The sequence below is a fragment of the Hippoglossus stenolepis genome, chromosome 1 (genome assembly GCF_022539355.2).
Source record: "Hippoglossus stenolepis isolate QCI-W04-F060 chromosome 1, HSTE1.2, whole genome shotgun sequence".
Taxonomy (NCBI): Eukaryota; Metazoa; Chordata; class Actinopteri; order Pleuronectiformes; family Pleuronectidae; genus Hippoglossus; species Hippoglossus stenolepis.
In genome coordinates this window covers 23,368,162-23,382,917 of record NC_061483.1, presented here as the reverse complement: position 1 = coordinate 23,382,917, position 14,756 = coordinate 23,368,162, and positions in this window count along the sequence as shown.

Genomic DNA, 14,756 nt, shown 5'->3' with positions numbered 1-14,756 from the left:
GAACTCACACATCCTCGGGGTGGATGTTGATTTGAAAGGGAGAAACAATCCTTTGATGTGAGAAATAAAACCAACCACTTCGCAGCTTTGATGGGAGAATGTCAGGAAACAGCCGCCTAATTGGTGTTGTAATCTCCAAGGAAGTGAGGACAAAGGAAGAGACGACGCTCCGTGGCCTGCGTTCTCTGATTGGACAGATGATGGGGTTAAAGTACACACGGGCTTCATCCCAAACATTTAGCATCGCATTTTCACTGCCACACACCCACAGGCAAGGTTGCAGAGCTGCAGATGATGGGAGGGGATTACTGAAGTCAAATAAGAGATTTAAGTAGTGAATAAACCACTGGAATCTAATAAGATTAATACAAATAGAGCTCAACAACATGGTTTCAGAAGTGAAAATCCCATTCATCTTCTAAATAGGGATTTTTAATATCGGCCAATAATATTTTAATCATCCAAGGTAGATTTACCACAAGCTACAAGATTGTGAAACAATATTATATATTCCAGGAGAAGCCACAAATTTGTATATAAACTGTGATTTAAAAAAAAAGAAATACTACACTACCCACAATCCTCAGGTGCTGTAGTGTGATTAGTGGAGCTCATTGTAACCGTACGCAAAAATCATGCCCGCTCTGATTGGCAATGATGGGATCTTTCAGCGATACCACACCAGGTTGCTACACTATAACAAACACTATATACATACATACAAGACACAACACTACAATATATTGCAGCACTATATCGAGAGGAAGTGCACTGTAAGTTTTTGGAAAGAAATCATTCGCAATGGTTTATGGGATGCGTAGGGTCTCAATTTTTTGTTGTTGTTGCTCTGAATCAAATGTTTTATGGTCATGACAAATGTTGATACTTAAGGAGGCCGAAACGTCTCAGTGCATTATCGGAAAACACAAATGCAAAAGTGACAACACAACCGCAAAAAGTCACAACAAGAATGCAAAAGCCAAACAACTGAAACTCAACCACAATGGAAGTGAGTGACAACAGATGTTGAAAATGAAACAAGCACATGAGTACAGGTGTAGTACACATACCTGTATGCACACAAGTACAGTGTGTTCCCTCTCTGGGTGCTCCTGCACTGTAACACCTCAAATAGACAAGCATATCCCTTTAAGTGGCGACTGACTTATCCAGGTTTTCACAAATGACCGTCAATTTGACTCAAACATCCATGACCACAGTATGTGGCTTTAATGCACTTGTGTCAGATGCCTCGGCCACTGTAGTTGTAACAAGCTGATAGTACTAATGACTAGTACAACTATCAAGTTTTACCCTGTAGGCTGGAACATGCTGTTCTATTTAATGTACTAGTTACATAAAAAAAAAAATCATTTTTCTACATTGATTAAATTTGGATTATTACCCTCCATAAACATTTGGATGTCATTCAACTGTTTTAGGACCTCTTTCAAACCTGCCCAGCGACTTCAATAATGCAGTGGCTGTTATACACCCATAACGTCTTAAAAGCAAGAACAGGAAATCTCATTAACTATTTCCCTGGTTTCAGTGAGAGACAGTATAGTAATAAAGACCAGCTTGTCCTGCCTTATTGGTATCATCTGCACTGCTGGAAAATGTTCCAGACCGATTTGAAAGTGTCCTGTTATGTAATTCACCCATAATCCCACATCTGCAGCAGATATTGAAGGCAGGGTCGGCAAATTACACTCGCTGCAAAGCATTAAAGCAGGGTTGATGGTCTCTGAAAATATGTTGGGAATGCATGATGTTAAAAGGACGACCAGCTTTTTGGGTCATTTGTTCAACCTGAACCAGAGCAGCTTTTACATGTGGCCTCACTGCCATGGGTCTGGTCTAATTCCTAGTATACATTTCGATTCTACATTGCGGAGCCAGCTTTTACTTACTTTAGCGCGACCCAACTTTATGGTCTCAATTTTTCACTGAGCAGACCTTTCTTATAAATACACAAGTCATCCATGCAACTGCAATGATTTCCAGGTTTATAAACAGCAGTATTGAAGTAACGGCATCCCCTCCGTTCCCAGTGGGAGGAAACAGGATGAGCTTGCAGGGAAAAAAAGCCTCTCAGTGAGGAGAAAAAGAGGCTTTGCAGATTTTTCTTACTCTGCAACAATAGAGATATCCATAGTAATTAAGTGAGTCCAATAAAAACATTGATAGTACAGTAATGAAATAAGCCATGTTACGATTGAGGCCTCAGAGTCTTAGAGAAAGCCATTGTAATTGAGGAGCAGTTGTGTTATCCCGAGCTCCATTAAAATTTCATCACACTTGCACATTTCCATGAATGGCATTATTCAAATTATGCTAAATCACATCAGCTTGCCTGCTTGGCAATGCAACGTTGCCCATTACAATGACTGAGGCAAGATTCCCAAAGTCCTCTTCCCCAAAAAAAGGGCCTGCATGTGATTTTAACAGCATGCTTCATATTCTAAACAGATGCTGAGAAGCTACTGAGCCTTGGTCCCCTGACTGTGTGGAAGACTGAGGGATGAGAGTACTAAGCGTAGCAGGTTTTACACAAAACTTTGCTTATTTAAACAAATATAATACATGTGGTTTTGAAACACAGATGAAAAGCTTAAACTGAACTGACAGATTTCTGCATCAATATGCTGTGGAAACATTTATTAGACATAATATATTGTGCACTGTGTATGTCAAAACTTTTAAGATTTCAATGCCGTGTTCTATAAAACAAACACGTGTGCATCTCATGTCTTAGTTCACACACTGGGACACTATTCAACTCCAAAACAGCTGCATGTTGTTCACACTGCGATGTTGTAACTGCCAACATGACTCATGCAAGCCAAGACCGGCACAGCTTGACACTGATTTGTTATTGCATGTAACTCAGTTTGCAGTGAAATATTCATCAGGTGGAGGGAGCGCCAACCCTCCTGCCCATAATAAGTCATCTGCTAACCCACCGAGTGTTGCCATTCTTAACCAAGGCCATGGGAACATCATCATGATTATAGCAGTGATTCCATGATACCTGTGCTGTTAATAATACATGATAAATAGCTGGATGAATGGAACAAAGCAGTGTGTAATATTGGGTGACCCCGTGTTATTAGCACTGAGAGGAGCCATTAGTGGGTTGCCTTAACCTACCTTAATGAGGTCTCCCTGCTCTGGGAGTGAAAGGGACGATTGGTGCATATAATAAAGGAGGAGCAGGAGTTGGCGTCGGTGTGCGGTCGCTGTGTTTCTGCTGCTCACTGCTGTTTTTGTCTGTTCACTGAAGATTGTTGATCCATTGTAAGAGATATAGATGTATCTTGCACTTTAGAGGTATCGAGCACAGCTGGGTCCCACAAAACGATTTATTATGATTCACTATTTAAACTACATCAGACGTTTGAATAGCAGTGGTGCAAATATGAATCCATTTGCATGTTTAGACTGCAGCTTGAGCAACTGAATCAGAAAAAAACTAAATGAAAAGCACAACACTTATATAGGCATACTAAAATACAGAGGAAATAAATAATTGATAAAGCCACAGAGAAAGTGTCCACATCACCTCAAGCAAGGACAGTAGATAGAATATGTTCCACAAGAAGCACATTTGTTAGCTCTGAGACCAAAAGGACATGTTCTGAGATGTGACACACGTTTGTGATGTAAGGACCTGTTCTTTCTGTAACCACTGACATTAGGAGGTGCTGCTTTATTACTGTTAAGAAGATCCTTCATTATGTTGTCAAACCAAAGCATGTTGCTGCCCCAGCGTGTGATTTTAGACGGCACCTCTGGAGCATCTAGAATCTAGAGGTGCGACGTGTAACACAACAGCGTCAGCATCTTTTCTGCCCTGCCGGCTCTACACCGACATCAATCCAGCTCTGTTACCATAACTCCGCTTCCAGCTCCATTGAGTTATCGTAGCAGTTAGATAGACGGGTTGAAAGTGCAACACCTTGACCAGGTTGTGTAAAAGGATGTTATATTTCTGTCTCTGCCACACAAGCTACAGTCAGCAGTGTAGTGCACTGTATACGCAGGTTTACGGCGATAGTTAGGATAAGAATATCAGAGGAAGCCAATCAAAAGCTGAGTAGGGGAAGCAGAAGAAGAAGAAGAAGAAGAAGAAGAAGAAGAAGAAGAAGAAGGCGGGTTATATCTGTGTCTGTCATCCTGGTAAAAAATATCCCCTTCCCTTCACCTGATTAACAGAACTCATTTAAAAACGCGACTAAATTCGGCCTCTGAGGAAATTTAAACATGAAGCGAACTACACAAACAAAAGTGTCAGCAGACGCTTCATGACGCTCTGCTGCCTGTGCTGCTCGCCAGCAGCTCCGGTAGTGATGGTAGTTCAGCGCCCACACCAGTACGTGCTCCCTTCCCCAACCCCGTCAGATGGTGACAGATATTCTGCCTCTTGTATAACAGTTTAAAGTGAAGATGTCAACCACAGTGAGCAGATTTTAATAGCTGAACCTTGTAAATCATGTTAATAACATACAGTGAAGCTATTTATTAATATTTGAAGAATATACCCACTTCTCCAGGCACCACTGCACCACTGGCTACAGAATCCTAGTGGCAGCCTGTGTTCCACTAGAGAACAGAGTCATGTTGAGTAGCTTGATGCATTCAAAGCAGCTGGTTTCCTGCATGTCGATGCTGCTACACAACTAAAAATAATTACAATCAAAGTCAGACATATTGAATTCCTATTCAGGTATGCATTTGATGTTCTGTACTATGTCGATTATAATTTGGAAATAAGAATCATATATTGTGGTGGCTCAATCTTTATATTACGACGACAGAGGGAACTACTTACTGTAAGAGGACACGTTACCAAGTCAAAAGCAATTTGCCATTTACTGTTATCGATCAATATTTATTAATTTTAGTCGTCTAACTGCCTTGCTGGAGGTTTGGGTTCAATACAACGCTGGGTCAATACTGGTGCACAGCAGCCACCTATTAACTCCATGAGTGAGCCCATTGTCGAGTGTTAAATAAACTGTGTTGTAAGCAAGTTAATAATTAATGATCAAATGTGCTTCATTTTTTAAATAAGAGGAGTAAAAATGTTAAGGTGGATTTAATGACCCCTGATCATTCAAATGTTGTATTTGCAGCAGCAGGAGGACAGTTTGTTTCCTGTGGGGAGCACAGCTCAATTCATGTCTGCCACAGTGGAACAAAATATTCCTCTCACTGCACCATTCAACACTACAGCTCTATCAGCACATTACCATTCTCTCAAGTCTAACAAAATAGTTAATGTACCTGTCAAACGCATATTAAAGGCAATGTCTGTAGCAGCCTGGAAGAAAGAGTAGAAGTCGATACGTAGAAACACAGGAAACAAAATTGAAGAAAGGAAAATATTAGAGAAGCTTGACAAGGGATGACATTTCTCCAGCTGATGTTAAGATCAGCAACACTAACAACTGGATACCTGCAAATACAAATCCCCTTTTCCAATTGTCAGAAAACCCACTTACCCCCACTAGCTTCTGGCTTTTGTCTGCGATGGGAATGGATACAGTAGACACAGGTTTTAATCGGCTCTGGCTCCAATCGGCGGTGATAGAAACATGACACCCAGGTAAATGTGTTAATTGGGCAAGACAGCGAGGTAAAAACGTGCCTCAGTTGTCGGTCCATTTGTATCATAGAGGCAAACTCCATTAGTGGCGACGGGAAACAATTCAATCGTCCTTCTATGGGGTTTAACCGTGATTAAAAAACATGCGCATACCCGCTAATTTTGACATAAAAGACGTACAACAGAATGTATGGGAGCCAAACAAAAGCAGTGCGTGCAGGCTCCATGACGTAATGTTTTAAATATACGGAGCCATAAAGCTAATTATGTGAGTCAAATTAATTAGTGTAGCTGCTTGTTAAGGCACTCTTTAAATAAGGGGAGGGGGTGGGGCAGGGCCTCTGGCACACAAAGGAGGGGGAATGAACCCAAACACTTTCAGCCACGCTCCGACCTAGTACTCGACCCATCAATAGAAACGACAGATGGCCGGCAGAGAGTGCAGTAGATTAATTACTGTACGTGGATTTGTGCGTATAAAGCATTTGTGTTTATCTACATACAGTATGAGTAGACGCTCATGTTTCTGTATGTGTGATTAATTGTGGGGAGAACACAAGCTTCCACCACAGTGTTTGCAGGGGTTCATGCTTCACACCCACATCTAGTCACAGCCTTTTTGCTGCGGGCTTTATCCAGTTTTCTATATTCATTCTCAACGCACGGCATGTACACGTGTTCACTTATTGTTTTCAAAAGACAAACTTTACTTTGCCAAACTGGAAATTAACGGCTGTCTCCCTTCAGAAAGACAGTCCAAATAAAAAGAGACACGGATGTGACAAGTTTGCAAGGTGACATGCTGAAAGTATTGTTATTGTTATTGTTTGAGGTATTATTTTCTGGCAGAGACTTCCATTTCTTCTCGTGGGTGTCAGGTGATTGACAGTAAGTACAGCATAAAATAATGTGCCCACTGAGATGAAAACCCCAAACTCAGCCACAGAGAAAAGACAACAAAACAAGATGCTTAAAAAAAAACAGACGTTTAAAGCAAATTAAGGCATCACATTCACTGTGATAAATTGTCGGTCCTGGGCTGCTTCCCAGCCTGTGGAAGTTTGTTTTCTCAGCAGAAAAAAATAAATGGCATCAAATGAGACATTTTATGCAGTAACACAGCTTAGACTAATGTGAAGACCAACGTTTTTTATATCCCATTTCATTGACTTGTAGTTCTTCTATTTATTGTACCTTTATAACTTTTAAAATCTATTTCATGGAATGTCATTGTCAGCATTTCTTCGTTTTTATTCCCATGCTCGCGCTATGGTCCATAACGTTTTTACCGTCTGCTGCAGTTGGAGCATCAATGCATTCACACGAGAACATATCTTATATTGTACACTTATTGTTCCACTCTGAATCTGTTGCGTGTGAGAGTCACCTTCGTGCACATGCACGTGCACCCCCGTTACCTCCATAGGTTGAATTAATTCTGTGTGAAACGCCGATTGACTGATTGACACTAACTTACAAAAACACTGCATTACCCCTGGGATGTTAGACTATATTTTTTGGACTACAGAGGGACGACCTTTACAGTAATGACTGAGACGTGCACCACGAGATGGACAAGGATTCTTTAGGGATGATCGGAATCAGAAGAAGAAGAAGAGGAGGAGGAGGCAGGAACATTACTTGTCAGTCATGTGACAGAGCCTCATTACACTCACACATCACCAAACCAGAGACTCTCTCAAGTGTTTATTACACTGGGCTTCAGGGAGAGATCGATCAAAAATGACAGCTGTTAGCTCCGTGCCTGCCGAGAGCCGAGTTGACACGAGCACAGTGGACGCTCCTACACGTCTACCTTAACTCATTGTGTTCCTCAGTGTGATTCTATCGTAAGGCTTTGTTATCTGGTGACATTAGGCCTTCTGCCGATTGCATTTTTTTTTTTTTACAAGAGAAGAGAAGATAGAGTCGAGAGGAGGATTTAAAACGATTGAACGTGCAGAGCTGCAGAAAGAAAGAAAGAGATCTCTAGCGCACTGTTTGATTTGCTATATATCGTGCAGTATTTCTCACTTTTACTCTATTTCTCATTTCTTTGTGCAGACATTACAAAAATAATTAAAAAGATACCCATGTAATTCAATGAAGTTATCTGATAAGAATTGGTTGCTGACAGGAAATAAGATACTGGATTTCAGAATACTATAAAGCCTCAGGAAAAAGAACACAGTACAATAAATATGACTATTCTGTAAATAAATATCTTTAAAAATGGTAACATTTTCACTTACTAACAGATATAGCTCATAGCATGACAACTGTTCTCTCCCCTCTTCATTCAGGACCCTGCACTAAACTGCCCGTTGCAAGAAAGTAGAGGATTGAGGTTTAAAACAATGGCACATACAGAGCTGCAAAATAAAGAAGAAAGAAAGAAAGAAAGATCTAAAGCTTATGCATAGTGTTTGTTTTGTTCTAAATTGTGCTGTATTTCTCAGATCTATTCATGTATAAATATAAAAAAGAGACATATACGTAAATGTAAGAGGAAAAGGGAAAGAAACAGTAACACAGACTCTCAGCAGTTATCAGTTACTGACAGGAAAGACAGATACTCAAATTCAGAACACGATAAAGCCACTGAAAACAATTATCAGTCATTATAATCGATATTCTATTCTATAAGCAAATTAAACGGGGTAATAATTGAATTTGCTAACAGATATATAACCCATGACATGACAACTGAAGTCGCCCCTCTTCATTCACAACACTATATATTGCAAGTCTCAGTGTGCCGCACCTCCCAGTTGGTTAAAGAAATGAACAACTGCAACACTTCCTAGTATGTTCTTGTGTTGTCGGTCTGTGGGGAACTCGCAGCATAGCACAGCTGTTAAGTACTTTTAGCAGCGCCATTGTTCAGTGAAACAAAACAGTGCATTCAGCTTGGCTGGTTTCCAGAGCGCTCCTATAGCGGCCAAATGTTTATCATTGTTTTGACACTGCATAGGACAGGTCAGCATGGGGTATGGCTATACATAGAGGTGCCGGGTTTGTGAGCTGGTGAGAGAGAAAGCGGTTGTAAAAAAAAAATTAGTTCTACAATGTAACAGGCTATTTAGCATACTCTCTCTCTCTCTCTGTCTGACAATACAGGCTGGTTTTTTCACTGTAATTCCTCTTGGGGCTGGAGAAGCGCAGCAGCAGCTCAGTGATCGTGCAGTAAAATAAGGTCTTTTAAAACCTCAGGTGTCTTTGTGTTCTAAGTGCTAACAAAAACACCTTTTTATTAGTGTCCGTTTCTATAAAGCAATCATCCCCCCGCTGCCTCGGACTGGCATTTCCCTCTGCCCTTGAAGCTCCAAGAATCCAGTTCCGTCTTTGGCGAAGCAGTATAGGGACAGAAAATGAAAGGTTTCACATTATCTGTTTTGACTGCAGTCCGATAGCTGCTGCTGCACTAATTGTGCCTTCCCCTCTCTCCTTACCCATTTAATCTCTTCATTCTGGCAGTGTGCACAGCCAGGACAGTTCTGCTTTATTCTAATTGCATACTTTCGATTAAAAAAGCTTGTTTTCCTTGATTACTTTGATGTTGAAATGGGAGCAGGGGAGCAATTCGCATTCATTCGGCAGTATGTTTTTCCCCTCCGCTCTTTTGTGCTAACAGCAGAATTCCTATTTATATATTGGCAGTGGAACTAAATTACTGCAAACATCCCTATGGGCCAGCCAGGCATAACAGATTGGGAGGGTCCTGTATTATGTCAGTGCCCCCTACTGGCCGCCTTCGGAAGCACACCATTGTTGATGCAATGCACGTATGGCATCAGGGGCTGTTAGAAACACATGAGGAATGGGCTCCTAGATTCTTTACTGGTATACTGGAATATTTGCTTGACGAATCCCTCATGACTGGGATTCCTCTGCCAGGAATGAATCCAATTTACCTCCACATTTTAGGCAGTTAGCCTTCAAAATCTTTTCTCAGGGACCTCACTGCCAGTCCAGGAGGCTTTATTGTCAACATCAATGATGCATTCATTTGCAAACATGAAGTGCATTTTTTTTTTTTTGCAAGGCCTATAAGTGCTGTAGTATTCTAGTGACTACAGAGATCATACAGATTGGGACAGAGACATCAGACCAGATAGACGTGGAAGATATTGTTGTGATATGAATCAAAGGGGGAGGGAGTGACATCTTTAAAGAGATGACAATTTAAAGAAAGGAGTTCCCAAAGGGATATAATAGTGCAAGATAGGAGCGAGGATTACTTATCTGTGGCTAAATGCTACATGTGACGAGGTTTACTGAGGAGCTCAGGGCTCGACTGTCCGTACAGCAGAAAACCCGATCAGCCGTGTATCATTCATGCCCTTCATAGATGTTAACTCACCAGAACACAGGGGCAGGTTTGCAACTAAAGGCGTGGGTTGACTTCCCTGCTGGGATGAGAGCGTCTCTCCCTTGAGCCCCCACCCCACACTGCCACAGCACTCGCAAAACATCAAGGGGCTTTTGCTCCTTTCATATTTCAGTCTCTCTCCTCTCACAACAGTGGGGATGCAAGTTGCGCAATTGTGCACAAAATGCAACAAACATAGTGCCATTGGGCTATTAGCGCTCAACTACAGGTCAATCAGGAGTGTTTCAACCGCTGCGAGCTCAGCTGGAGCAAATAGCTTGGAGATTAAAACATATCTGTTTCTCCCCAAAGACAAATAGATACTGACAGACGGAAAAAAAAATCAAGAAGGTGAAAGCTCTGCAAGCACCGAGCTGTAATTACTGGAGGAGTAGATAAGATCAGCAGGATGGTGGAGCAAACAGGTTATGCTATGCACTATAAAAATGTTCCTCGCATCAATTTAGAATTAGCATGATTTTTTGGAAGCATTCTCATTTCTAAGACCTAAAAAAATTGCACTGTTATCAGCACAAGTGAGACAATTTAAGGCTTTTCTCTAGAAAGCAAATGCCAACCACTGAAATGTCAAAAGAAGTTCATAATAGCCTGAAAACTGAATAACTGCTCTTCACTTCACACTCTAATTACTGAGTATATGACAGGATTTTAAATACTTTTAGAAGCATTTGTAATTATTATTTTTTATTATTATAGCTTTTTTTCTTCTCAACAAAAACAAGGCAGCTCAGTTGATTTGAATGGGTCTGTAGACGAGCACCTTCCCATCATGTCAGAGCCTATGCCAGCTGCAACTTGGGACGAGGTTGTTTGTCTTCATTAGCATCCAGCGTTTCTTCACTGGTTTTCATTTGCAAGGTCCCCTCCTGTATTTGTCAACCGCGGCGAAAGGGCAGAGACAACAGAATCTGGGTCACGCTATAATCGTTTTCATGCTATCTCTACCACTCTGCGAGGTGTTTGTCGTCTATTAGCTGAGGAGGAGACTTTCCCACACAGGTTTTTTTTTTCCCTCAAGCAGCTGGTACGGCCCCGGCCCTGCCAGTCTGGAGAATGGAGGGAATCTGCAGGTTTTGTTCCCAAGCATTCCTTGATTCCCACCTGCGTATGACCACAGCATAATGGCTTTCCTTGAAAACAGGCTGCAATGAGATCCAGATGAGGTGAGTTTTGCTCAGTTCTGCAGAGTCAGGTGTCTTGCACAAACACACACACACTTAAAAACACACACACACTGTACACATGGAACTTTCACAAAAGCAGCTCTCAATAATAATAATAAAAGTGTCATATATTTTAAGGGGCAGTTCTAGGAATAATATTAAATCTCTCAGATCTAAAATGTTTCATGTGATTTCATTGTAACTGTATATTTTGTTTCATTGTAAACATGTCACATATAATATTCTTTTTGTTTTTATAGCATTACAGTGGAGCCGGGTACGTGCTGCTAGTTAACTTTTTTCCCCAAGTCTGGTGGCAACACTCTCTACGGTTCTGGCAGCATGTAACGTTAGCTACCTCAAACTCGAGTTGACACGACAACAAAATACCAGAAAGCTAAATGGTCTGAAGTGTGGCTGTATTTCACGTGAAAGGGCCCCAACACCGGGACGTGCAGCAAATGTTTGAAAACTATTCCGTGTAAGGAACGGGAACACGACAAACTTAATGAAGCACCTGGTGACGCATGGACACGTTGGAAAGCAGAGGGATGCAACGTGTTTGACTGCTTGTGAGACATCCTGATAAACATGAGCCGGCGGTGTGGGCGTGCCTGACTCCGGCTGTGGGGAGATTAATGACGAGTTTGGAACTGGAGTGTATTTCTGTATTAAACACTGAAACTGTTATTGAGTGTTAGATTTTAATTGAGTTTTATTTATGATGTGAAAATTTAGCACTTATTTATATAAGCCCTATGAGACAAATTGTGATTTGTGAATATGTGCTATACCAATTATATTTGATTGATTGATTATTAATATTTGGTTATTTAAGAATACTGTTAAAAGTAAATGTGTTAAATTTTAACTTCCAATTTGCCTTAGCAATAAAAAAAAGCCTTTTGTTTCAATTTGTGGACCATCACTTTGTGTTTTTCTAAAGGCAGCGTTTAGGCATCCGAACGCCCCAAAAGTATCAATTTAGCACTGGTATCGGAAAAAAACGAAATAATACCCAACCCATCCTCATGCACATGAACCATTTGGCCATCAGGTCGCCCCAACAGGCTGAGTTTAGGAACGGTAGTAAGATTATTGCATTTGTATGAACCTCTATAATGGTTAAATCCATTACACACGTAGGAGATCTGCCTAATCGTGCACATACACTGTCGTCAATCTGCTCAGCACAACAGCACCGGTGCATAATCATCACATATTGTGACCTCTAATTAAACTATGAAGAGTAACTTTGTGGAGGAACCGTCTCCCTCATTTCATTTGCGTGTATGTTTGCCAGCTACAGAGAGAGAGAGACGGCACCGTCAGCAGTTTAATGAGCCTCTCACCTATTGTTTCCAGAGCTGTTTCTGTGCAACCGCATCTCCATTCCTCGCTCACAACGGAAAAATGACTGCAGATACTGCTCTCGGTGTGTAAATTGCCGTGATTAGCAGCTGTGATTTAAGCTCTTTCTTAATTAACCTTGTTCTTTAATTCCCTCCCCCACTAATTTCCAGGAGAGACAATGGAGACGCAGCGCCGACTGCTCGTGGGACTGAACCTGTTCTGACGACAGGGTGATAGAGATATGGTGTATCTGACTTTTGAGCACATTAACCAAGTCGATGAGAGAGAGGGAGGAGATCATCTTAAATCCTTAATTTGGTTCCATCTATTGGTTCTCTACAGTTTAATGGGTAGGTGGGTTTTCTGTATATGGTGGTTTCATTCCTATAGGGCAGCTATCAGCGACATGAGCTGTGTTTACATGTGCACACGACTGCAATTACAGTGTATAGCAGAGACTGTTAATCAGTATGAAGCCATAGAATCTAAGGGATATCTCTATGTGGGTCTGTGTGTTTAAATCCTTTTTTTCCCTTAGTCAATCATTGATTTTTACTTTAGTATTATAGTAATCTCTGCTTAATATACACTAATTTACAGTCTCGCTGCAGAAAGAATCTGCTTGGCAGTAGGTTGAGAAGAAGGAAAATAGAGGGGGAGTGTCAAGATAAATACCAGGAGCATGTAGTAGCTGTCGGTTCATGAGAGGAGCTGTGTGCTCAACAATTCTGGGTTGAATAGCTGGAGGCAGGGCATCAGAATCAGGTCAGTCTGTTTACTGATCAGCCCTGAGCCTCCAGAGAGCCACTGGGCTAACAGTGCTGTGCAGCAGAGTGGGGAGAAGGTACCCAGCGCCCTGGGCCAAACTCAGCAGCAGCATAATTTCTAAATGCAATGACCATAAGTCAGGAAACTTGATATTTGTGGCTTAAAGTGGCAATGCTGTAAGTATTCATGATGTGCATTACAGGAGTGGTGCTCAGGTTTAATGTATCAGAGCTTCAGGGTAGTTCACATCCATCATAACATACAGGCTCAGGCCGACTGTAAACTGTGCATAATAAAATAACATCTAAACAACGTTAACGCCTTGTTTCCACAAAGCTCTGGGTCCATATGTGAGTCAACTCTGATATTCTTCTGTCCAGAACTTGCCTCCATGTACGTAAAAAAAAAGCACTTTACGACAAACCGTATGTGACAGGAAGTTAGCCTAAAGAACGAATTGGCTACACGGCCTTCTCATTCAATTGTTTCACGTTGTTGATAGTAAACGGTGTAATTGTTAAATTAAATATAAACACGTCCAGTTAAAGTTAAAGATATAATATTTAACAATTCTTCATTTAACGATTTTCATTTGCAATGGTGGTGAAGACAACAACTCCCATGAATCCACGTTGCTTCCCAACATCATCAAACTAAGTTTTTTGTTGATGTCTTGATTGAGACTCGTAGCTGCTAAAGTTACATATTGTGTTCAAATAATTGTGGGAGAGTTCATCGTTATATACATGAATTTCTTTGTATATATCAATACATATATTGATAATAATATAATCAATATAAACAATGTGCTTTTACCACCAATCTTAAAGCAATCTTAAATATTGATCCGGCTTTTGACTTGATATTATCCATGTATTATTTTTCCATTCCTTTAAACTAGGCAACTAAAAACCACATATTGGGTGAAGTATTCAAGTCACAGAGAAATGAAACACATTTTTCTAATTTTCAAGTTCTAATCCTATGTCTGTGTTAATTATTCACTCATCTCTTGTTACATGCCATATATGTATAAAGAGTTGTTTTCATATCAATGCGCCTCTGTCTCTTCCTTCTTTAAAACAGAAAAATATTTGTGATGACACATCTTGCTCTCAGGGTTGGTTTTATACATGTATCCAGACTAATGTGATGTTTGTGTTTTCAGGTGACCAGCTAACTTCACCATTCTTATTCCAAAAAACAAACAAGGCAACCAACTGCATTCACCAAAACACCATTATTATATAATTCATTACCAGCAAGAGTTCTCCTTGAATGGGCTTCAGAGAAAATGATTTGACTTTGTACAGGGAGAGAGTGATGGCACAAAGCCGACCAGGAAAGACATGTAAGTGTTCAAACCACCGCATTCCTTCACCACAACAGTCAAAGGAAGGAATTCTGCACACCTGACCGAGAACGTTCAATAAAATTCACTCAATGATCAAAACATCTCTCTACACGC